Genomic DNA, 24,001 nt, shown 5'->3' on the forward strand with positions numbered 1-24,001 from the left:
GAATACAACGCTACGAAGACCGAGGGTGTACACAATGGGCCAAGTTCCCAAAGAGTCTTCAGCCGGATAATGTTAACAAACCGTCTTCGTTAGCAGGGTTTAGCCTTTGGTTACCTCTACTCAGAGACCAAGGGTTTTTTATGGCAATCCAAGACATAGTTATGAGAACACGAAATTACGAGAAACACTGCCTTCCTACGCCTATCTAGGTTGCTACATTCAAGCTGCTAAAATCATTCACCAATAACTGGTTCTCAAAAATGGACTTCTTAAAACCTCTCCACTATATTATAAATATGAGCCACAAGCAGTTTTAGAAACACCCACACTGGTGCTATACTGGAATGGCCTCATGACGACTTTGACTACAATAAACCTGACAACAAACCTAGCAACATTATCGATAAACAACTGAAAGTGAAGCAAATCTGGTAATTAAAAAAAAACAACAACAACAAATTAAACAACCAGATTCCCTAAGTCGACGATAGAATACACGTATTAAATTTCATAAAAATATCTACAATATTGTTTAAGTTATTATTAAAACACTGATTTTTTTTTGAAAACTTTAACACCCTGTATCTTAAAAGTTAAGACGTTTAGGGCATATGTTCATAGGAACTTTTTTTCTTAAAATGAGTCCAGGAATCACCCCCTTAAATATTAGCACGTTTTAAGGAACACCCTGTATAAGGTGCCATTAAGAAAATAGAAGTAATGTTAATATCTCAAAAACTAGGACCTCTAAGAAAAATTGTATACAAATTTGAGTATTTGATTCTACGCAAAGAAATCTACAAATATCAGTTTTTACGTCTTTAAAATGCCTGAAAATAACATAACCTGAGTTACAGGGGATCACTAACTATTAATTTATGTGCATCTTTAGTGTCAACCCACACTTCTTTTTCGAGAGTTTTTGATAATACAGGCAATAAACTTACAGAACAAAACTGACTAAGATTACAGGAAATCCTATAGATTTCGAAATGACTTAACAATGTCCCTATAAACCAGAATTTACGAATATTTGCCCAAAATTTCCCTAAGGGTATAAAACTTATTTATTAACTTATGTCTTTTATCAACGTGATGATCCCATTTAAGGTGTTGGTCTATGATTATATACTGTGTGGTCAAGCTGCTGTATGACCATGGAGATTCTTTACAAAAACATTGTTATGATGAAAGGGAGAAGGTCATATAATTAGTTATTGAAACATTCAATGATAACTTGGAAGAGTCGAGCCGATGTTTGATTTTATCAATTCTGTCAACAGCATAATTCCACACAGAGTCCCAAGTCTCTCCCGAAAAAACAAAACCCCTGTATCATCGGCATACGATATTACAGATCTATTGCAATAATAATCAGAAAAGAATTATTTGATGTATGTTATCAAGAGTCAGTACCCTGAGGAATTTCAATGTTGATTACAAGTTTGTGACTTATGGGTTCTCTAATTTGAATTGATGGAAGCCTGTCCTTAAGGTGGCAAAGACATCCAACACAAAGTTTCTCAAACCGTAATATTCCAGTACCTGGAGGAGCAGGTGATAATGGACGATGTCAAATGCCTTGGCCGGATCCAAAAAAACTGCAAAATATATTTTTCCCCTTGTCCAGATTATCTGTGACCTACCCACACAATTCACCAACAGCATCAGTTGTGCTCTTAGATAAATTTTTATTGTGATTTAAACAGTCCATCAATTAACCGTCAGACATTTTTCCCATATTTTGGAAAACGTGTTTATAATTCTATTTGGAGGGTAGTATCCATTATTATTGGTATTATCCTCAGATTTCTAAATCAGTTTAACAACAAGAGCTTTAAAAAATGTAGGAACTTTAGCGGTTTTCAAAATTAAATTGATTATATGAGTTTAATAGTTCGGTGCGAAATAACCCAAAATATAACCAGCATTTATAAAAACTTTAATAGTTTCTTAGCTCAATTAGAGTTAGCAAATTATAATTTTTATGTAATTTTATTTACGGAAACGTGGAAAGTAGATTGTATTGATTATATCAGAATAAAGAGTTATGATATTTTCTATAATCATGGCAAGCATTAACCAAAATGATGGGATCGTAGTATTCATTAAAAACCAATGGTAGTCTCATTGCACCGAGCAAATGATTGGGGGAATTAATGTTCTAAAGTTTCGTATAAAAATCTTAGAAACAAAAGCAGAAGCAGAATTTAAATAGCAAAATTTAGGTACTTTCCTTAAAAATCTGTCTGATAACCTTTCACTTCATCAGCCCTCATCGCATTTAGGAATTATAATAGGAGATTATCTAAACATTATTCATGAACAGGGATTTATTTCTTTAATTAAAGAATATACCCGCTAAAGAAACGATCAGCAAAGTTGTTTAGATCACATTTTAATTAACAAAGTGCAGCAACTTGGTGACTATCAAACCTTTATAATTAAAACAAAAATAACGGATCACCATACAGTAGGTATGTCAATTCCATTAAACTTTGCGAAAGAAAGAATAGATCGCAGCAAAAATTCTATAGTAGATTTTAATAAATTAAAATGATATATCGCACCCCCGCTAAAAAAGTGTCACAACTCAAAAAACGTTGTTTTAAGAAAATTGATTTTAAAGAATTAAATTCACTTGAAACCTTTATTTATCAGTTACTATGACAAAATACAAGTTAAATGTTATTTTAGTGTAAAGAAAAATATAATTAGTTTTATGTTACTGGTGCAGTGATTTGTTAAAAGAAATAGTTTTTTGTAATTTTTAGTTTAAAAAAATATACCCCAATATTGTGACACTTTTTTAGAACAAAATACTATTTTGACTTTCAAATGAAACTAGTGAAATATAAAAAAAAACACAATAAAGTACTTATATATATTTTTTTATTACAAAGAGTTATAAAATACTGAATAAGAACTAGGAATGTGATTATTATGTAACAAATTTAATAGATCTTTTTTCTTGTTCTCTTTAATGCTAAGTTCACTTTTGTAGGCATGTTGGTATATTAATTTTTTTTTCTTCCGCATAAATCTACTTGCTTAAAGTCTTCATCTTTATAGGATGTTTTGTAGTAAAGAGTGGTCGGATTATCTTGATTTAACTTAAAAACCTTTACTTCGGTAATCTTTAAGGATTTAAAGCCTGTCATACCTATCTCTTCACACAGTGTTTTAAGTGAATAAAAATCCGGATGACCGAGTTCATTTACATGATAGGGTTCTTTCCTTTTTTTTGCTGTACGAATAATTTGTGCATACTGACTAGGCACGTAGATAAGACCAGATCTTACTTTACAGCCTTTTCAATAGTTGAATGAACAGAATCTCCTTCACTCTGACTATGCCCATTTATTAGATATTTTTGAGTTATTGAGTGTATTTTTGGGTATTTGGACAGAGCATAAATATGCATCGCAACTAAAAATCTATTCTTCTGCTGCCTACAACAATTATCCGAAAAGAAAACGAAGTCAAGCCCATCTTCACTTTTAGAAGTGTCCAATTTTTTTTAATAAAATCAAGCACACATGAACCAATCTCATCAGCTCCCCTATTTCCGTGCCCTTCATGCCAAAAGTAGCATTCCGTTAAACCTGTTTTTAATTCAGACACGGTAAAGTTATAACAGTTCAATTTTGATTTGTAATAGAAAACGGACACAGTTCCTTGAGGAACAGCAAGAACTGCTTGCAGATCATAAACTGACACCACGTAATTGGGACTAGCTTTTTCCTTTTCTTGGTTTTTTTCTTTCTTGATAAATCTTTTTTTTCTAAATGCAATAAATATTTGCTTTCCAACTTTTCCTTGGCATCCCCTGTGGCAATTTCATAAGCATTGCACAATTCGCAACGATCTTTTCTGGGGATGAAAAAACTTTTATTAAATTCAGTGTTAAAAATTTTTGAGAACATCACTAAATTTGCGTGAGGTAGATTATTGTCTTGACATTTTTGTTTGTAGTCATTAAATATATCGGTTAAATTTTTTCCACTATCATTGTATTCCCTAGTAGTTTGCTTGCGAATAAGGTAATGACTCTCAATACGTGGAATCGAGCGAATATGCTCACGAACTCCTTCCTTAATCGATGCATCCACTTTTTTATGGCTTTTCTGTTTACCTCTTAAATCTACTTCTAGGAACCCTTTTTTAACTTTGTCGACGACTGTTCTTGTAATTCGGTTATTAATATCCAGCGTAGCCATAAAGAAAAATTTGCATACGCGGACTGGATCATCATTGACATAAAAATAAAATGCATTATTATGTTCTCTAGGTTTTTGAGCGCTGCTTTTTACCTGTAGGCTGGTTTGACTGGCTTCATGCAATTGTGAATAATCTCCCAGAGCCCAATATTTTTCGAAAATATCTTGGTCTTATATTTTCATCTATTTTATTAGAGCATTTCAGCCGGCATTTATCACCACAAGGAGGTCTAATACTTCTGGCTTTTACATTTGTTTGAGATTTAGATCTTGAGGTGTATGCTTGACCTGAGTTCCGTAATTTCTTCGCTTTATTGCTTAACCATTCTTCTGTCAGTGCTACTCGCTTCTTTCCTCTTTTTTTAGGCTTGTGAATTTGAGTATTTACTTCCTGAGTACCTCCTGCTTGAGGAGCTGTATCTTGAGCGTTTGCACTTTGAATATTTGCTACTAAAGTGTTGTATGCTGTATGAGAGTCTAAAAGTTGAATTTCTGACACTTGAGTATTTTTTGCTTGATTTTCTGGTTCTTGATTACCTGCCTCTTGACTATTAACGAATTCAGTGTCTTATGCCTGGCCAACAACAACTCAAACAGGAACTACTACTTGATCCAGAAGAGGACGAACTTGACGAACTAGAATCACTGCTATCATCAGATTTATAGTTAGGATCCTTCACGGAATCATCATCATTATCGCTAACCAAATCCGATATTTTTAGCATTGTTTTTCAGTTCTGGTGAAAACTCAATACGTGGAAATGAAGTGCAAGGTTTATTATTGTCAGCATCCTCGGCCGTATTATAATTTGTATTGCAGTCAAAATTAGGTGCAGCATTTTCATCTTCGACGAACTGTATTTCAGGTATTTTTAAGATTTCGTATCCTAAAAATCAAAGAGGCATTATTATAGCTAAAATACAAAAGTTATTAGGACTATAAAACTAATAATTATCTGCATGTATCCGTAAACTAATAAAATACTTTGACAAGCAAAAAGGCTATGTAAAAGATTATTGTTAATTAAGTTATTACGCAAAATTTGTAACAAAAAAGTAAAAGATAGTTAATTTCACTTTAATGGTTTTTATTTTAATTTTATATTAAAAAGTTCAACAGCTTTATAGGTCACATATAAAATATTTAAAGATGTTTTTTGAAAACTAAATGACATTGTTAGGATTGTTTTTCAATGTTCTACTAAGGCTTTATATTACTCTGATTGCATTTTTATATTCACTGGTGGATCCGCCGATTCCATCACACATCGACCAATCCATTTTTATGTTGTATTGAATGATATGGATAACAATTTTTTATAAAACCGGACTGGCGATGTGGTGTGCAATCGGTGGATCCATCAGTAAATATAAAAACGCACCCTCTTATTCAGACATGCAATTATTTAATATCAGCTGACCTGAATTCAATGCTTGATTTGGCTCTGATGCATTATGCTCTGGCTTCTTCTCCAATGCGAGAGATGTAATTCTGCGTGCTCGTGAGCTCGACATTGCGTATTGGTAAGGTGTCACAAGTTTCTACCAAAAAAAAATTAGAACACTAAGTAAAATTTAAGTATAAAGTGTCCATGTCAATAATTCAAAAAAAGTGTCATATTTAAAAAAAAACAAGATTATTTTGAAATCATTGGCATTAATTCTAAAAAACAGTCACATCTACAAATTAGCGCAATTAAATTTAAATATTGGTACTTACGTTTTCAAAAAAACCGACACAACTCAAAACGCAATAGTATTTCAGGGAAAACAAAAATACTTTTTTAATTGAACTATCCGAAAAAATAGTCACAACACAAAATATAACAGTATTTTACTGATTATAAATATCAAATAAATCTAATAATTCTCTCAAAAACTGTCACAGTACGAAATGTGACTCTTTTCTGGATGAAACTCAATGCGCTCGCTGTTATAATTTATAAAGTCAAAAGTAACACTGTTGTGGAATTCACGCTGCGCTGATGTTGGCAACAAAAAAGCGTCACATCGCCATCTCGCAGTAAATACTTGAAATATAGAAGTGACGCTTTTATGCAAGATAGAACGAAATATTTCAATATTAGTTGCATGTTTATCTCAATATTAACGGTTTTTGAGTTGTGACACTTTTTTAGCGGGGGTGCGATATATAAACATCTAAATCCCGATATAAGTATGAATGAATTTGTACAAGTCCGAAATAGGCATATTTAAATGTCTATAAAAGTAAGAACTCACAACAGGACAAAGAAAAGAACCTTTGGATAACAGATGCAATAATAAAATCAATTGAAACGCGGGACAAACTTTCCAAAGAACACCCCAATGATGAAAACCTTAAATAGCGGTACAAGAGATATAGGAACATAATTCACATATTATTACAAAAATCAAAAAATAAATACTGCAAAGAACAGCTATTGGAAAATAAAAACAACCCTCGTACATTTTGGAAAACGATAAGATATTTACTAAATATAGAAAAGAATGAAAATCAAATAGGAGAAATTAAAAATAGCAGTGGGAATACTCTAATAAATAATCAAGACAAATCTGAATATTTTAATGAATTTTTTGTTAACGTGGGAAAATCTTTGGCCAAAAAATTAAAATTCCAGAACAAAAAACATACTTACAAAATTTTAATGCAAAATATAAAATACAAAATTCTGCCTTTCTAAAATCCATCGATAAAACTGAATTAAGAGGCAATATACTTAGCTTAAATACTAATGGATTTGACAATATAACCCCTTTATTAATAAAAAAACATTGCTGACTATATTCTGAATCCGTTATTATATTATACTTTTAACCTCTGTTTTACAACCGGTTTATGCCCAACTTATTTTAAAGTTTGTAATGTTAAACCAATTTTTAAAAGTGGAAATAAAAGAAGTTGCAAAAACTATCGCCCAATTTCCTTAATTTCAGCATTTTCAAAAATTTTCGAAAAACTTCTTAAATCAGGAATTTATATAGAAGACTGTATAAATAACAAAATTTTTCTTGAAAATCAATTCGGATTTCGGCAAAACCTAGAAACTGAAGAGGCACTCACGCATGTCACAACAACAATTTACTCAAATTTAAACGCACCAAGACAATCTGCAGGCATTTTTCTCGATCTGCGAAAAGCATTTGATACCGTCCATCTGAATTTATTACTCTTTAAGATGAAAGTGTACGGTTTTTGAGGTTTTCCTGTTGAAGAGTTACCTTAAAGGTCGTATCCACAGAGTTACTATTGGTACTAGTGAAAGCTCACAAAGAATTGTGGAATATGAAGTCCCCCGAGGAACTGTTTTAGGTCCGGTGCTGTTCATTCTGTACTTGAATGATTTTCTGGATTATCAGGAGGATTTTGAAATTGTCTCTTTTGCAGACGATAGTGTGGGTCTCATAAATGGTAACACTTAAGATGGGTTAAAAATTGGCTAGACCTAAATGTTTTAAGTCTTAACTGGGAAAAAACAAAAGTCCTACTATTCCACAAAGATTCTCGATCAAAACCCCAGTTGGGAAACTTAATAATAGTACACGAAAATGATACAAAAACGCTACCATGCAAATGCGTTAATAACGTTGAAATGGTCCAGAAAATAAAATATTTTGGTATAATTTTGGATTTTTTTTTTATATTTGAACTACATTTGGCTAATGCAGTTCAAATATCACGCAGAAAATATAAGTGACAAAATACAAAAAATCATATTTATTTTACGAAAATTAAGGTCTTATATGAATAAAAGTAATTTAAAGACTATATAGTTTAGCTTATTTGAGTCTATTCTTCAATATGGCATAAAATGGCATAACATGGCGTGGAAAATGCACAGAAATGGTGTATAAAAACCATTCTATATAAAAACCGCATGTACCCAATAGATTTATTATTTCAAGAGTTTAGTGTTCTAAGGACAAAGCAACTTTATGCGACAAGACTTTTATGCTATGTTTCAAAGTACCCTCAAAAAATAAAATTGCTTAACAAAGAGATGTACGAAACTAGACAAATAAAACAGATAGTAGCTGAAATACAAAAAAATCTAATAGGGTCTCTCAAAAGTGCATTTCTTGTATGGCACCTAAAATATTTAATCTGCTTTCTACCGATGTAAAGAAAATAATTTTAACCCATTAACGCTCAAATTATTTTTTTTTTGAAAATCGTTGAAAAAATAGTCTTGCCATGTTATTTTGGATAATTTTTAGCCAAAAAAAAATTAAAGAAATTTTTTTGTTTTTTAGTTTTTTCAAAAAAAGATGATCTATAAATAGATCGCTGGGCAAATAATTGATTTTTTTTTATAAAAATATGTTATTAAAAAATATATTTTTTATTACTGTAAAATTGTACAATATCTAATTTTTGCGGTGATATTTTACAAAACAAGTGGTGCAAAGCGTAATGTTACATTTTTATGCAGTAAGTAAGTGGGCGACTTTTACAAGAAGTGTATTGGCATCTTCTTTGATTGGTTCTCTTTTCCAAAAAATCCCCCTTTTCATCAAGTCTAACTTCATCAGGTACGCGTGATTTGGAGGTTGATGGTAAGCTCAGGGGTCTACCTTTCATAATACTTCGTCCATGACCAAGCTTGAGGTAGGTTACTGCAATCTCGCGCCTAAAATCTTTTAAATTTATTGATTTCTTCCCATTGATTTTTCGGTAAAGCTGCAACGAATTTATTACTGCCATATGTATCATCCTTGAGAATAAACACCAGTACCACTTTTTGCCTCGGATGGCGATGCTATGCTTCTCCAAAAGCCAGTCATGGTAATCCACTCCTCCCATGTATTTATTGTAGTTGTATATCAGTCTAGGTTGGGAAACTGGCATGCGAGCTTTTTCCTTCCTATTCCAGCCTGGAACTGAGGCTACTGGCTCTACGTGATCAAAATTAGTGGCCATTGAAACACACTTATTGTCATTCCATTTAACAATTAGTATTTCATTTTTGATGTCGAATCTAAAATCATATGATCCACGAGGCATTTTTTCCAGTTCCTTGGTTGATTGTAATGGGCACTGGGCAGTCCGATTTTCCCTTATCGTGCCAGTAGCTCTAAATTTAAATTCTTTTAGCTTGTGAAATAGCCTATGACTACTAAAAAAATTATCGAAGTAGACAGAGTAGCTTTTCGGATTTTCCACAATTGATAGCATTTCTACAACTACCCTGGTACCCAAAGGCTCTTTTTGTTGATTTTCTTCTTCCGTCTTCGCCACACATTGCCCATAGTTTATAGCCAAAACGGATGGGCTTGGCTCTAATGAATTGTTTTAACGAGTGCCGACCATAATACCTAACAATCATTTCATCAATTGACAGATTTCCTTGAAAAATTCCGAATTTTTTAAAATTATTATTAACTTTTTCAAATAATGGTCGTATTTTAAAATATTTATCATTTGTGTTGTCTTTAGCTTTAGTATTGTCGACAAAATGAATACATGATTTTATTTTCAAGTAGGCATTTCTACTCATAGAATTTTTCACGATTGATTGGCCCAAATCGTCTTCCTCGGACCAGTAATCTCTTTTAGAGGGTAAAGTATGATAGCCACTAAATATATAAAAACCAATAAAAATCCTTATATCATCTTTTGATATTGTAAATCCATGTCGATTCTTTTGGGTAACTGCATAGTTAGTAGTTTGTTCCCTTATCATGCTGTAAATTTCATCATCAAAAAAGTGTTCAAATATGTTTACCGCAGAGGAGTCTTTCAATGTAGCTTTCATATCATTCTCAGCTTGTAAAAAATCCTGTTCGGCTGTTTGAAGATTATATTTAGGGTCAGTTTTGATCCATTTAGTTTTAAGTTTTTGTGGTTTTTCAATTTTTGCTTTTTTTTTCTCAGGGAGTGCCAATGGTAAGTTATCTTCTTCCTCGCTTTCGTCATCTTCATTTGTCTGTATTTCTACATAACCAGCAATATCTTCTAATATAGGGATTCCAGTTTCTTCATCGTTAAATACTTCCTCATAGGTTAGCTCATCAACATCGTGTGGCAACGCTAGTATGTCCGCGTCTATTTGCTCTGAGCACAGGTACTGCACTGCATCTTCTAGCAAACCTAATATATTTTTAAATATATTAGGTTTGCTCATTTTTATATCTGAAATTAAAAAAAATCTTACAGAAAAACATTTTTTTATATCTAATATAAGTTATAAGTATTTTTTAGAAATTAAATTTTAAAAAATCTCTGTTTATCCCAGCGATCTATTTATAGATCACCATAAATATCAGTGTTATAAAAAGTAAAAAAAAATAGAAACATGCAACAATAACCATTTAGCTACATTTATTGAACCCCTCCTAATAGAAATATAATCCATAATTTAACTTACCTTAACAATTTTTAAAGCTCAAAATATAATAGTCTATGCACTTGATAAAAAAAAATCTCCAACGAAGGTCCAATAAAGTAAACACTTTCGGTCGTACAATGAAGTAAGGCACTAAATAGGACCGATCCGATTTACAATCAAAGTAACGATATTGGTGGTAGGCGCGGCTTAAAATTCACCAGACACATTTTGAACACCTGTTTGATGTTGTGATCTATAAATAGATCGCTGAGCGCTAATGTTTGTGTAGACCCTGTTTAGTCCCTATCTCATGCATCTTAATGTAAGTTTTTTTGTCTTCAACGTCCAATTGTTTATTTGTTAATTAATTAAGCCTTTTTATCATTATTGTAGATGCCCTTTTTATTTATTGTTGGTAATTTTAACCTTTGACCTTGCCAGAAGCACTATAGCTTTTTATATGTTGTGACGAATAACTGACTGATGATGGACATCTTATATGTCCGAAACATGTAGGATAAATGATTTTTCAAACAAATTTAGTGGAGGATGACCGAAACAATTTTAGTTACCCTTTTACCATTTGTTGTGTTACGTGTCACAAAATCCGCGGAGGCACTACAATACCAATAGAAAGATATTTTTGTATAATTATACTATTTTATATATACTAAATCTCCAGAAACATTGGGAATTAGTATCTTTTACGGTCTCCGAGATTCTAATAGTCACCCTCGAAGCTCAGACATCCTCTACTTAAATCTTCACATTTTAATTTAAAATAAAATCGCCGATGTTAACTGTCCAAATATTTTATAATAAAATGGTAAAAATTCCATCGCATATTTGAATTTAAAAAAACCGAACTCAATAAAGCCAATATTTACGGTTGTTTTCACAAATTAAAACGGGACATGAAAAAAAAAAGGCCCCGATGCACACATAAAAACGCCCATCGGTAAAATTCGAAGTGACAAATATCAATTGATAATAATTATTGAGGGGGTTGGTCGATTTGTTCTCACCCTTTGATAAAGCGATGCTCTTTTCCATTTGTTTTCCACCACCATTTTTTCCCATTTTACGCCGAGAATTAATGATGTTTTGTTTTACATCCACGTTGATGAAAGTGTACACATTTTCGGATTACTATGGGGCCTACTTTTATTTGCGTGCCATCAGGTTTTTTGGGTTTTTCCATAGGCTTTTGGGATTTTACTGTTTTGTTTGGTTTATTTTAACAGATTTTAAGCTTTAGTGGTGCATTTTAACAATATTATAATCCAACTTGTGTATTTTTTAAAAAGTTTATAAATATTATTCTTAAATTACGTAAAAACCTTTTTTGATAAAATGTTGACACTTATAGACACTAAGGATGACAATAATTGCAACATCTCTTTATGTGCAATGATGTGTATGTGAATGAAAAATGATTCTTTTATTCGTATTTTCTCAATTCTTAAAGAAAATATAATTAAATTTCTTCACTAGGAATTAGTATTTTTATTTCTTAAAAAGAACCAATTACTGTATAAAAATTACATTAGTCAGTGTTACTCAAACTTTTTTCGTGACGGAACCCTTTTAAAAAACTAAATTTTTAACGGAACCCTAAACTCTAAACTAAAAGCAAAAGCAGTTATATGTGAATTGTTTATTAATAATCATACAAAAAAGATAGATACAGTAAGTAGTGAGTTTGTAAGCAAATGGTAACACTAAGTTCATTTAATGCGAGGCATGTAATTGTTTTTTTTATTCCTCATCAACTGGGTAATGTCAGGCTTGATAGAAGAAAGTTGGATTCTCATGTCTGGTTCGGCATCCAGTCTATTGCGGTATTTTGTTTGTGTAGCTGTATATGCTGAAAATCCCGTTTCACACAAATACGTTGTTGGGAATGGCAGAAGAACATTCAAAGCTTCTGTGGCAAGTTGTGGATTTCATCAAGAACCCTGCACCAAAAATCATTTAGTGAAATTGTTTTGAACAATGATTCCATGCTTGTATCCGATGTCATTTCTAGAAATGATTCATAGATCTGATTTGACATATTTTCAGGCTTCTGCAATTTAGATAAAAAAGGGTTTTGAATCCATGAGTTTATTTTTAGTGTTGTATTATGTCCTTCAGGAAAGTAAGATTCAAATGGCCCTTGCAGATCATTGAAATATTGCACCAATTCAACAAATATTTCATCTTGAAATATTTCGGTATCACTAAGACTATGGTGACTAAGGAACTCACTTAGCAATAAAAAGTTTTCGATTTCTCTCTTACCAAAACAAGTAATCCAAAAATCTAATTTTTTTTAAAGGCAGTTATTTTGTTGTTAGCATTGAAAACGGTTGTCTGGTTTCCTTGTAGTAACAGGTTTAATTCGTTAAGTTTTCCAAATATGTTTGCTAAAAATGCTGGTCTAAATAAACAAGTAAATAACCAGCTTTTATCGGACAAACGGTCTTTTAAATTAAAAGGAACATCTGTAAGAAATGCTTCGAATTCTGTTCTTAGTTCAAAAAGCCTTGTCAAAGTTTTACCCCGGGACAACTATCTCACTTCAGTATGGAGCAATAGTGTTCTATGATCGCTACCATAATCTTCACATAATATTGAGAATAATCGGGATTGTAGTGGACGTGACTTGACAAAATTAATTATTTTTTCTGATTCATCAAGAACCAATTTTGGATTTGGTGGCATTTGCTTAACCGCGTGTGATTGTCTATGTAGGATGCAGTGGCTGGAACTATAATTTGGCGCTTTCATTTTTATTCGTGATATTGCTCCTGCTATTCTACCTGTCATTGCCTTGACTCCATCGGTACAAATATCAATGCAATCATTCCAATCGAGTTGGTTTTCTTAAAAAAATATGTTAATCGTGTTAAAAATTTCTTCTCCGGTTGTGTTAGTAGGCAGCGATGAGCACATAAGCAAGTCTTCTTCGAGTTAATGTTTATATGGATATCGCACAATTACTAGCAAGACGGCCAGTCCAGCAACATCAGTCGACTCATCCATTTGCAAGACGAATTTGTTATTTTGAAGCCGTGAAACCAGTTCTTGTTTTATGTTTGCTCCGATATCCCCAATAGGGCGCGTAACTGTATCATTCGAAAGCGGCACTGTAGAAAGATGCTTTACAGATTTTTCGTCGAGCAAACATTTTGTTATGTCTACCACACATGGTTTTATTAGCTTTTCAGCGATAGTGTGCGCTTCTTCAGCTTGGGCAATGCGAAAACTAACCAAATACGATGCCTCCGTGGCCTTTTCATTTACAGTCTGAGTCGCATACGTCATAGTTTCTTGGCTTCTTAATAATTGTTCTTTTTTATGTAGAAAAAATTCTTTACTTTTGTTTTTGGGATGTACAGTTTCTAAATGTCGGCGCATCTTAGCAGGTACCATCGAACTATTAGAAAGGAGTTTGCTGCATAACATACAAAGAGGTGAGCCGTTGGAATCAACAAATCCGACATCTTTCGTTTTTTCACCTTCAGTGTGTCATTAGATGTTTTACTACTTGAACTTGAAACCATAAAACTAAAACTTGACGCCATCATATCACCTTGATCTGAATTTGACGCATCATCCAAGCGAACCACATTTTTTGCAACACCTTTAAGCCAACGCTCCATTTTTTTACACTAATTTGATTTGGTCAATTTTATGACAGTCTCTTGACGCACGAAATACAATATTTTACAACCACTACGAACAACAACAAGACAAGCGAACATAAAATAGTGAGCGCGGTGTGAGTAAATTTTGCGTTACGTCGCTTGATTAATAAATTCTGGGCGCCAAACAATCCTCCTTTATATTATACCAGCAACCATCGAATTCCTCAGAAACTTCGGAGAGCCAGACGATTTTCTCCGAAGTACGCGTCGACGCACGAGCACGAGAAACAGCGCGACGAACCGAGGTCATTCGATTGCTTATAGTCCGGGGGCAAATGGTGGCGTACGAATAATTAGTATATAAAAATCATCTTCGCCTTCAGGTTTTGGAGTAATATTATTTTGAGAATTTTCATAAATGATATTTTTACTTATTTTATTTACCATTTCCTTATTAGGCTTAAAATCAATGCAAGAGTTTGCAATTTTATCAATTTCTTGCTTTGCCAATAAATTTCCGTTTATAGGAGTTGTCAATAATGAATTTCGATGCTTTGTTTTTATTTATATTTAATATTATAAATTAACCTGCGAAAAAATTCGTTCACACGAAGCATTTGAATGAGGCAAGGAAATAATGTTAAGTACAATTTTCGCAATATTTTGAAATAGAAATTCTTCGATGTCTGATTGAAATCTATACATTTTTAACCAGAAAATATCAATATCGCCATTAAAATTTATTTTATTCTCTTTTCTAAAAGCATATTTAGTTATTAACCGCCATTCATTATCAGTTTGTTGGAGTGTTGATTTATTTATGCATCTTTAAAATTCTATAAAATATTCAGCTAAAGAAAATATTGCTTTATTGGATCTTACATTTTTAGGATTAAAGATACTTAGTTTCTTTAAAAAACTAGTTTTAAAGTCAAATCTTTACTTTAATTCTGCTCAAAGTTTTGACAGAAATTCTACTATCTGAGACTGATACTTGTCTTTTTTAGACATGTCTCGAAGAATTTTAACTCCTTAATATAATGAATTTATATCAATAAATTCATTTTTATTCTTAGGTTCAATTTCCCATAAATCAGTTTTTTCAACGTAGGGTCTTTTCAGAAAGCAATATAACAGTTCCTTACACAAATATTCTATTTTGGCGTAAGCACTGCCTATGATTACCTTATCCGATTGAAAATACTGACTTATTTCTGTTACTTTTGGCAACACAAAACTAAGGAAATAAAGTTTTGCGTGCGGGTCCGAGAGAGTTTCAAAAATGTTTTCAATACTGTGTTATCGTTCGACGTGCTTCTTTTTTGTAAAAAATAGTAGACGTGCATTCCACTGCTCCAAAATTCTCTGGAGTACGACAGATACAGAAAGCCATCGCGTCCGACTAGGATATAATATTTTGTGTACATTTGTGTTTGTAAAACCTTGAAACTGTTTAAAATCATGCTGTCCGTTTACTGCTATGCTATAAAACAACAAAATTATAAGTTATAAAAGATAGAAACCAAAATTATAAATACCTTAAAAAAAGAATACACATCCCCGGCAAGGTCTTCATTATTATATACACTTAACATTTAAATATTTTTATTCCAGGACATAAATCTGCAAATCTAGTAGAAACAGAATTAGATTTTCCCATCATCACATTACAACCATCGGATCCGAAGCCAATAATATTGTCTAATCGTATATTTCTTTTTTGAAAGGTTTGTATAATTGCCTGAATTAAATCTTCCGCGGTGCTACTTTCAACTGGTACGAGTTCCCAAAAGTATGTTTCTATTATCAGTCTATTATTATCAAAGATTCTAACAATAATACACATCTGTTTAATTGTGCTGATGATCTCTTGAGAAAAAGGTATTCAACTTAGGCTGGGCCATGCCAGATGTAGATGCAAGATTTCTTATTTTAATTTTATGTTTTGTTCCCTCGTCATGCCTTTTCAAAGTAGAGAATTCCGAAACCAACGATGCATTACAGCATGCATAAAACGCACTATACGGATTATTGTCTATCGGCCGTAGCCATTCTTTAAACCCATCCCGAGCCATCCAGGAATTATTAAATCTTGGTTTAATATGTAACATTCTTTTTTTCTTTACAGGCGTATAATAGGATATTAATAACAAATGTATTAAAAAACGAGCAATCTCGTGCGAGTTAGAGAAAATGTATAATACATTTTCACTACTGTACTGTTTTAATACTTTATATTTTATAATTACTAACCATCTGAATCAGCCATATATAGTTTTATTTGGTTAACGCACTTTCTTAAATATCAAACAGACACGTAAATAATTATACAAATATTAAGTAAATAATTATTATATTAATTAAATATTTCAACTAAGTATTCACCCAAAGCGCAAACGTAATACAACACTTTATAAGTAAAATACTAAACTAAAGAAAGCATCTGCGCTCTCTACTCTAGGGACTGTTTTTAGATTTCAGGGAATCACTGCCAAAGGCAGAAGACATAGTTAACTTCAGATGTCTTAGGGCGCGTCCATATAATACAACATTTTAGGAACGAGTATAGCAATCCTGTTGGTTGAAATGCTTTGAAAGATATGGGATATGAATATCAATCGATAGTACGTATGAGTTTTTTCCTGAGTTTAAGTTCTTAATATTTTATGGTAAAAATAAGAAAATATGAACGTCATATTTTTAACCCAAAAAACCGTGTTTTTTAATACACGGCAGTACTATAAAGCCGTGGCTGTGTATTTATTCCAAAAGCCGTCATAACACGGCACTCGCCGTTGCCAATGAACTGGTTCAATACGAAGGACAGCATTTAGACGCTTTATTTCACGCTGTGGCAGATGTTCTGATATGTATATGGTGCTCAAGATACCAATTTTGTGGCTGCATATTAAATCTTTTGTTCTGTCTATAGTCTTCTGCGGAGCTTTACAAATTCGCTGGCTACTTTATCCGCTTTCCGCACCTTAGTTCGGTGGTCTATCGGAATCTGATGTTCGAGTGTTAAATCTGATAAACTACATCTTACTAAGGTGATAGGATAAAAAATATTATTATTTGAGAAAAAATCAAGTGTTTTGGCACAATGCGAAGCAGTTTTCAATTTTAGACCACTCTGTGAAATAAGTCCAAACCTCAACTTGACTTCAGGTCACTTTCTTACTGTGCAAGCTCTTACCGCTCCTGCTGATGACGCACTAATTGTTCCTATTAATTGCTTAAAACGTTGACAATTAATTAAGAAAATACACCAAAGCTTCTTGAAATAATAGAATGTAAATATATGTTGCAACAACGCAATAAATGGACCATGACCTTTCACTGAAAATTGGCTCTCTTGTCGTAATTAAAGCCAATAACCAACTTTCTCTTAATTAGTCTATTGGTAAATTGGAAAGGATCTATTCTATTCCCGATAATATTTCTAGAGTTGTGCAAGTTCGTACAGCGAAAAGGTTGGTGGGCCGACCTCTAGTAAAGGTCTGCTCTTCGCTGTCTCAGTAACTTTGAACATTCTCCCTTTCTTTACTTTTTTTTATTTTGTGTTGTCCTTACCAATTAATGTAAGAAATATAATAATAATTTCAAAATCTCTTTTGTGGATCTATGTAATTTCATTGTTCTATTAATATTCCCCTTATGAGACTTATTTTGATCCTTGAGCTTAACGACCTCTGACCAGATGTTATAGTAATTACTGTCATGCTGAAGCCTTTTAAAATCAAAAAAATTCCAATTTAAACTACAATCTGCTCGGCAGTTCAAACTATTAAAATGTTCATTTAATTTCCATTTATTTACAGAAGTATTTACTTTAACTTGTCTGTTTAAAGCCGGCTTAAGGCTATTATTCCCAAGCGAGACTGTGGCAATTAAACAAAACTCAGGAACAGGTGGCACAATTGCAAAATGTACGGGATGCACTGCAGAAATGAATAATTTTGACAAGGAAAATTAATGCTAAAGGGTGTGAACTTTAGCTGCAACGATCAAAACTTTTTAGTGGAGTTTTGATATACAACTTGACAACAGAGTAACGGTTTAACTTGCGAAAGTTTTTAAAGGTCTAACTTATTTTGTGTCACTGTTAAACTGAATTTTAGAAAAATTCTGTAAGGAGGTTTATAAGTTTCTAACAATTATATGTCCAATAACCCCAACTTCAATAATATTGTATTGTTTGGGGTGTGCATTAGTTTAGAAGTAATTTTAAGGTTCCATTTAAAAGAGAGATCTTTTATTAAAGTAAAATGGTTTAACTATAATTTTCTTTTTCATTTTACATCCTAACCCGAATAAAAAAATTAAAATTCCACCTAAAATAAGTAATTTTTCCCTTTTGATATTGCGTCACCACAACCCATTAACGCTCTACCCTATAGTCTAAACATCTCATAAAAAGGGTAATATAAGACAGCTTAACGATGTTAGATTAGCTCTGCGATGTTTATTTTATCTCCAACCCAGCCCGTAATTTCAAAATTGCGCCCCGCGAAAACCAATTAGGGCGATGAGTTTCGATCTCTTTCCCAATATTTAGGGGTAAATAACCGATGACGGGAATTGGGAATTTCTAGTTCCTTTTAGGAGATAAAGTTTAGAGTTTTTATTTTAAAAGGTACCAGATTTTGCCAGAAAAACCTACTCAATAGGGAGTCTTCTAAATAGATGATTTTCTTTTGACAATATTTATTTACTATTATTAACAAGTCAAGCCTAAATTTATGTAAGAAACTAAATAGAAGCTCAAGTAAAAAAATCAAAACTAACTCGGACAATCAACTCAAGGCATTTTTGATTCTAGGCGCTGCATTTATAATCGAATCAACTTAAAAAAAATCAAGAGTAACAATACGGGTCATACTTATAACCTGCCCTAAAATGGGGTTTTTACAATAAACCCGTTTTCGAAAAAAAAATTAAAAAGGTGGGTGCCAAAGTAGCCCCGTGTTTGGGGTTACATTGGCACCCAAACGGAAATGTGAATAAACATAATGTAGACCCATCCTCCAGTTACTTTGGTACCAAATTAGGCTTTTTTTTAGTTTTTAAATAAAACATTCAATATTTTTAATGAAATTTCTATATTCTTAAACAAAATAAACAAAACACTTAAAAACTAACAAAAAATATTTTTCTAATATTTGGCACATCAGTAAAAGAAAGGGACTAAATCAAAATAACATAAATACTAATGAATAAACATCTTCACATGCCTCACAGGTATAATATTTTTCTTTGGATCCCTCGTTACAAATACCACAGATCCATTTAAAACAACCATTGCATAGAATCCAGTCTGGTCCAGTATAACCAGACCAATAAGCAGCACAAATTCCGCATTCGTCTTCATTGTGGGTACTTGAGGATGATGGTAATTGACATCTTTTAATGTCGCTTTTTTAAAAATGTTTGCTTTTCCTTTGCCTTTCCCTTTTCCCGCAATCTTCTTTTTGTCATTATTTTCATTTTCAATTAGTTTTTCGTTGTCTTGCTCCTTTTTAGTTTCTTCACAATCGACTTCTTTGCGCCGGGAATAATTTTTCGTCCCTGCTTTCGTTTAGGGGTAGTGCTTGACTGTCCACGTCTCTCCTGAAGAAACTCTAATAAACTATCATTCAAAATAGCACTCGTAGATGCATCAAAAGTTTTTGGCAATTTGGATAAAGGCTGCTGCGGATCATATGGACAAATTCCGGTGGCACGAAATCCGGATTTTAAATTGTCTTCTACTCTTTTCTGTAGAGATCTCCACAAGCGATCCACAAGATTCGGAAAGTGTTTTTTAGGCAGAGTGCCTTTTACGCGACTGGTCTTTCTCCAATCATCTAAAATAGCCCTCCATTTATTTTTCATGGGAGCAAAGAAAGCCACGTCCAAAGGCTGCATAAAGTGAGTTAAATTGGGGGGTAAAGGAGCCATATAAATATTATTTTCTTTAGCATCCTTTACCACGGTTGGAGAAAAGTGTGAAGCTAGGTTATCCACCTAAAAGAACAACTGATTCACTATTACAATTTTCTTTGACGTGGGGCAGCAACAGTTTAAAAAACCATACCTCAAAGAGATTCATATCGAACCATCCACTGCTACTGTTATCATAAACTGCCCCTAGAGGGCCACCAACAGTCCAATTTTCGTAAATGTTGTTGGCTTTATAGACTACCATTGGTGGTACTAGGATTCCATTTGCGCTTCCGCAGACCATTACACTTATTGCTGAACGCGAATGTTCTTGAACCCTTTCAACCCTTTTAGTACCCCTACGAACTAAAACTTTTTTGGCCCCGGGATCGTCTGTGAAATTAGTCTCATCATAGTTAAACACTTGTTTCGCAGAAATGGACTCCAGAACAGGTTTAATGTTATCGAAAAACTCCATTATATCGGCGCGCCCAACCGAAGCACGTGCACGCTTAATATTAGATGCCAATCGAATGCTAATATTATTTCTGGTAATAAATTTTTCAATAAAGTCGGGTACTGGTCTATTGTTGGGCCATCCAGGAATATTTCTGCCTTGTTTTGTAACATATTTTTGCACGATTTCTCTGGCATCACAAACAGTAACGGGAAAACCCCAATCTGCTACCTGGTTGATAGTCTCTGAAATTAGCCTCTCCTCCTGTTGGGTAAGGATGGTGGGGTGACCTACACGACCCTCATGTTTCGCAAACAGCTTATTCTGAAGAGTGCCTCTAGGTATTTTCCATGTTTTGGAAGCTCGTACTTGTGACATCCTCCCTTCCCTAACAGCTTGCAATGCATTCGCTAAATTTTGTTCCGTGTAGTTTTTATAGGGCCTCGATCCAGGCAACCTACTATAAATCGCACCATATTTCGCGCCGCGGAACATGCCGACCTGTCTGAACAACTCTCGGACACTGAATATTAAAACTAGACAAACAAGCCTAATATAAACAAAGGCGCGCACGCTCTGCCAAAGTTACCCTGTGTGCCAAAGTAGTAAAGTTTTACGGTAGTTTATAAATAAAGACCAGATAAAAACTCCCAGAAAAGGCTGCAAAGGTTGAAAGAAATCAAGATCATGTTTATTTTTTATTGCTTAGTTTTAATGATTGAGGAATGAATCAATTTTTAGCATAATTTTTCCTGTAAAAAGGTACATAGAAAGTTTGGCTAGAACGTGTATTGCGAGATGGTACATGTTAAGTGATTTGTGAAGAGAGATATGGACAATCTATGGTTAAATGGACTAACCTATAGAACATTTTTAAATCTGTCTGCTTTCTTCTAGATAGAGAGTCTTCTTAAGAAATTCTTGATCATTGTAAAACCTGTAGTAAATTACTTTCAAAATTTGTGCTGATCTCTTTTCAGTCGGTAGATATGTAATGTATAGTTTGGGCTTCAGACAGAGAAAGCATATTCCAAGTGTGTTCTGACAAAGGCAAAGTAAAGTGTTTTATTGGAGGTAGTGTGATTAAAACTACTGGTACTATGTTTAATGAATCCTAGCAACTAGAGATTTCGAGGTTAGAATCATGTAGCAGTCCAAAATCCCAAAAGAATTGTTTAATATGATAAATAAGGTAACATCACTGTTTGGCTTAGAAAATATGATGACTGCATTTGGAGATGTTGAGATCCATACCATAAGCGTGGCATTTTCCAGATTATTGAGGTCAACCTGAAGGGCCCGGCATTCATCAGGACATGCCACTCTCCTGAACAACTTAAGGTTATCAGCGAAGAGGCGAAAATTCGAAACTTAAAACGAAAAATTCTATTTTGTGTTCTCATTTGCTTTTTTATTAGAAATATCTGATCATTTTCAACAGAGGAAAGAGTTTAAGGAAAAAAAAGGTTATGGAAATGGCAGTTCTGTACAAAATGGCCGCAAAATTCTGCTTAGCACAATATCATCACCATCACTTATCACACCTTCTAGGAAATTCACTAGTTCATTCCCTTCAGGTGGAATATTGCTCGAACCAGTTAAACTGTCTTCGGTTTTTCTTCTTTTTAGCATCATCTCACTTATTTTAACCATAGGTACTTTTGATTGGCCAGGAACATTCCAGGTAGATAATTTATCTGTGCATGCCATGTTTTTTACTATTTGTCTTAGACTCTCTAACTTATATGGCTGCAGACTTCAGAATGACCCGCCATACAGGTGCAATGTCCTGAGTGAATTCCTCCAACTTCTTGAGTTATGACCCACACATCAAAAGCACGCTCGTTCATTTTCTGTGAGTGCTTCAACTATCAAAATAAAAGAGTTTTTTTCACTGTTTTAGCTATTGCTTATTTAAAGATAAAGACAAATAAAAATATATAGAAGCATTTTTATATTTACCTTTCCAGTAACAATAGTGAAATCTCCAACTTTTCTTACAGAACAATTTGAAACCCATATACAGGGTGTTTCAGAACTATGGGATCAAACTTCTAGGGATTGTTCAGTGCAACTGCTGTTATTCGTCCAATTAAGCCTAGCTCTGATTCTACTGGAGTTTCGTAGACTAAAGACTTTACATGTCCCCACAAGAAAAAATCGAGCGACGTTAAATCGGGTGACCTAGGAGGCCAAGAAACTGCTCCACCTCTGGCAATCCAACGGTGCCCAAACCGCTGAGCCAAATACTCGCGTACTTGTACCAGTGGCGAAGCGTACGAGTAGACAAGGTAGACACTGTCTACCCAAAATTATCCAGTTATTTGTCATTAATTTATTACGTAATTATTTCATGTAATTCTTGTTGAATTAAAATTAAAAAAAAATTAACACAGAACGTAGTCGCTCTCCTTACTATTATTATACAGGGTGTCATTGAAATGGTGTAAAAAAATTCGGGGGGTGATAGTACTCCTAAAAATTTTAAAAAAAGTTCCTATAACTATAGGGCGGAAAATGCATATTAAGGGAGTTAGGGGCACTGAAAGGGTAAATTTAAAAAACGGTTTTTTGAAATTGTAGGCTTAAAAAACGAGATAAAATTTCGAAAAAAAATCCTCTGCCATAAATTTTGACCCAAAATCAAATGGTGATACTGAAAAATAATTTGGAAAATCGGAAAGGGTAGTTTTTGCAAGGGTAGGGGGTTAATTCGTGAATAACTTTTTTTAGGTTATTTTTTTCGCAACGTGGGTTCATTTTTTAAAAACTACATACTTTTTCCTACAAAAAAGGTACTCTTGTTGCACATCGCCCAGAACGATGGTTTTCGAGAAAATTGAAGGCAAAAAGTTTGCTCTGATGGGTTGCTAACTGGTTAAACAACATAAACCTATGAAAGTTATGGGGTTTCAAAAGTAAACACGTAGTTATTAAATAATTAATTGAAAAATCTAAATTTTATGATTTTAAAAACATCTTATTGCTTTAAAAAACGAAATAAACCAATTACCAAAATTCCTTATTAAAATAATGCATTTCTTAATTCATTCATAGTAAATGTTCAAAGTGACCACCATTCATTTCAATGCAGACATCTGCTCTTCTTCTCCATGATCTGCGTACCCTGTGGAATATCCCTGGGGTTGTACGAATTTGATTGGAACAGTCGATAATGCGTTGACGTAGTTGCTCTTCAGTATTAATCGGCACTGAGTAAACCAAAGTTTTCAAGTGGCCCCAGAAGTAGAAATCTAATGGATTAAGATCTGGTGATCTTGCTGGCCAAGCTTGTGGACCACCACGTCCTATCCAACGCCTCTCAAAAACTTGGTTTAAATGATTCCTCACCGCTAGCGGAAAATGAGCTGGTGCACCATCATGCATAAAGTACGTGATCTGCCTCTGTGCTATGGGAACTTCCTCCAAAAGTGCTGGTAG

At 33.4% G+C, this 24,001-nt stretch overlaps 1 protein-coding gene across 2 annotated transcripts in view; it reads left to right on the plus strand.

Moving 5' to 3' along the window:
• The window catches only part of LOC126739433 (uncharacterized), a 279,994-nt gene that overhangs the window by 110,067 nt on the left and 145,926 nt on the right, over positions 1–24,001 (plus strand). The gene's annotated exons all lie outside the window — the stretch shown is intronic.

This window comes from Anthonomus grandis, chromosome 8 (genome assembly GCF_022605725.1).
Source record: "Anthonomus grandis grandis chromosome 8, icAntGran1.3, whole genome shotgun sequence".
NCBI lineage: Eukaryota > Metazoa > Arthropoda > Insecta > Coleoptera > Curculionidae > Anthonomus > Anthonomus grandis.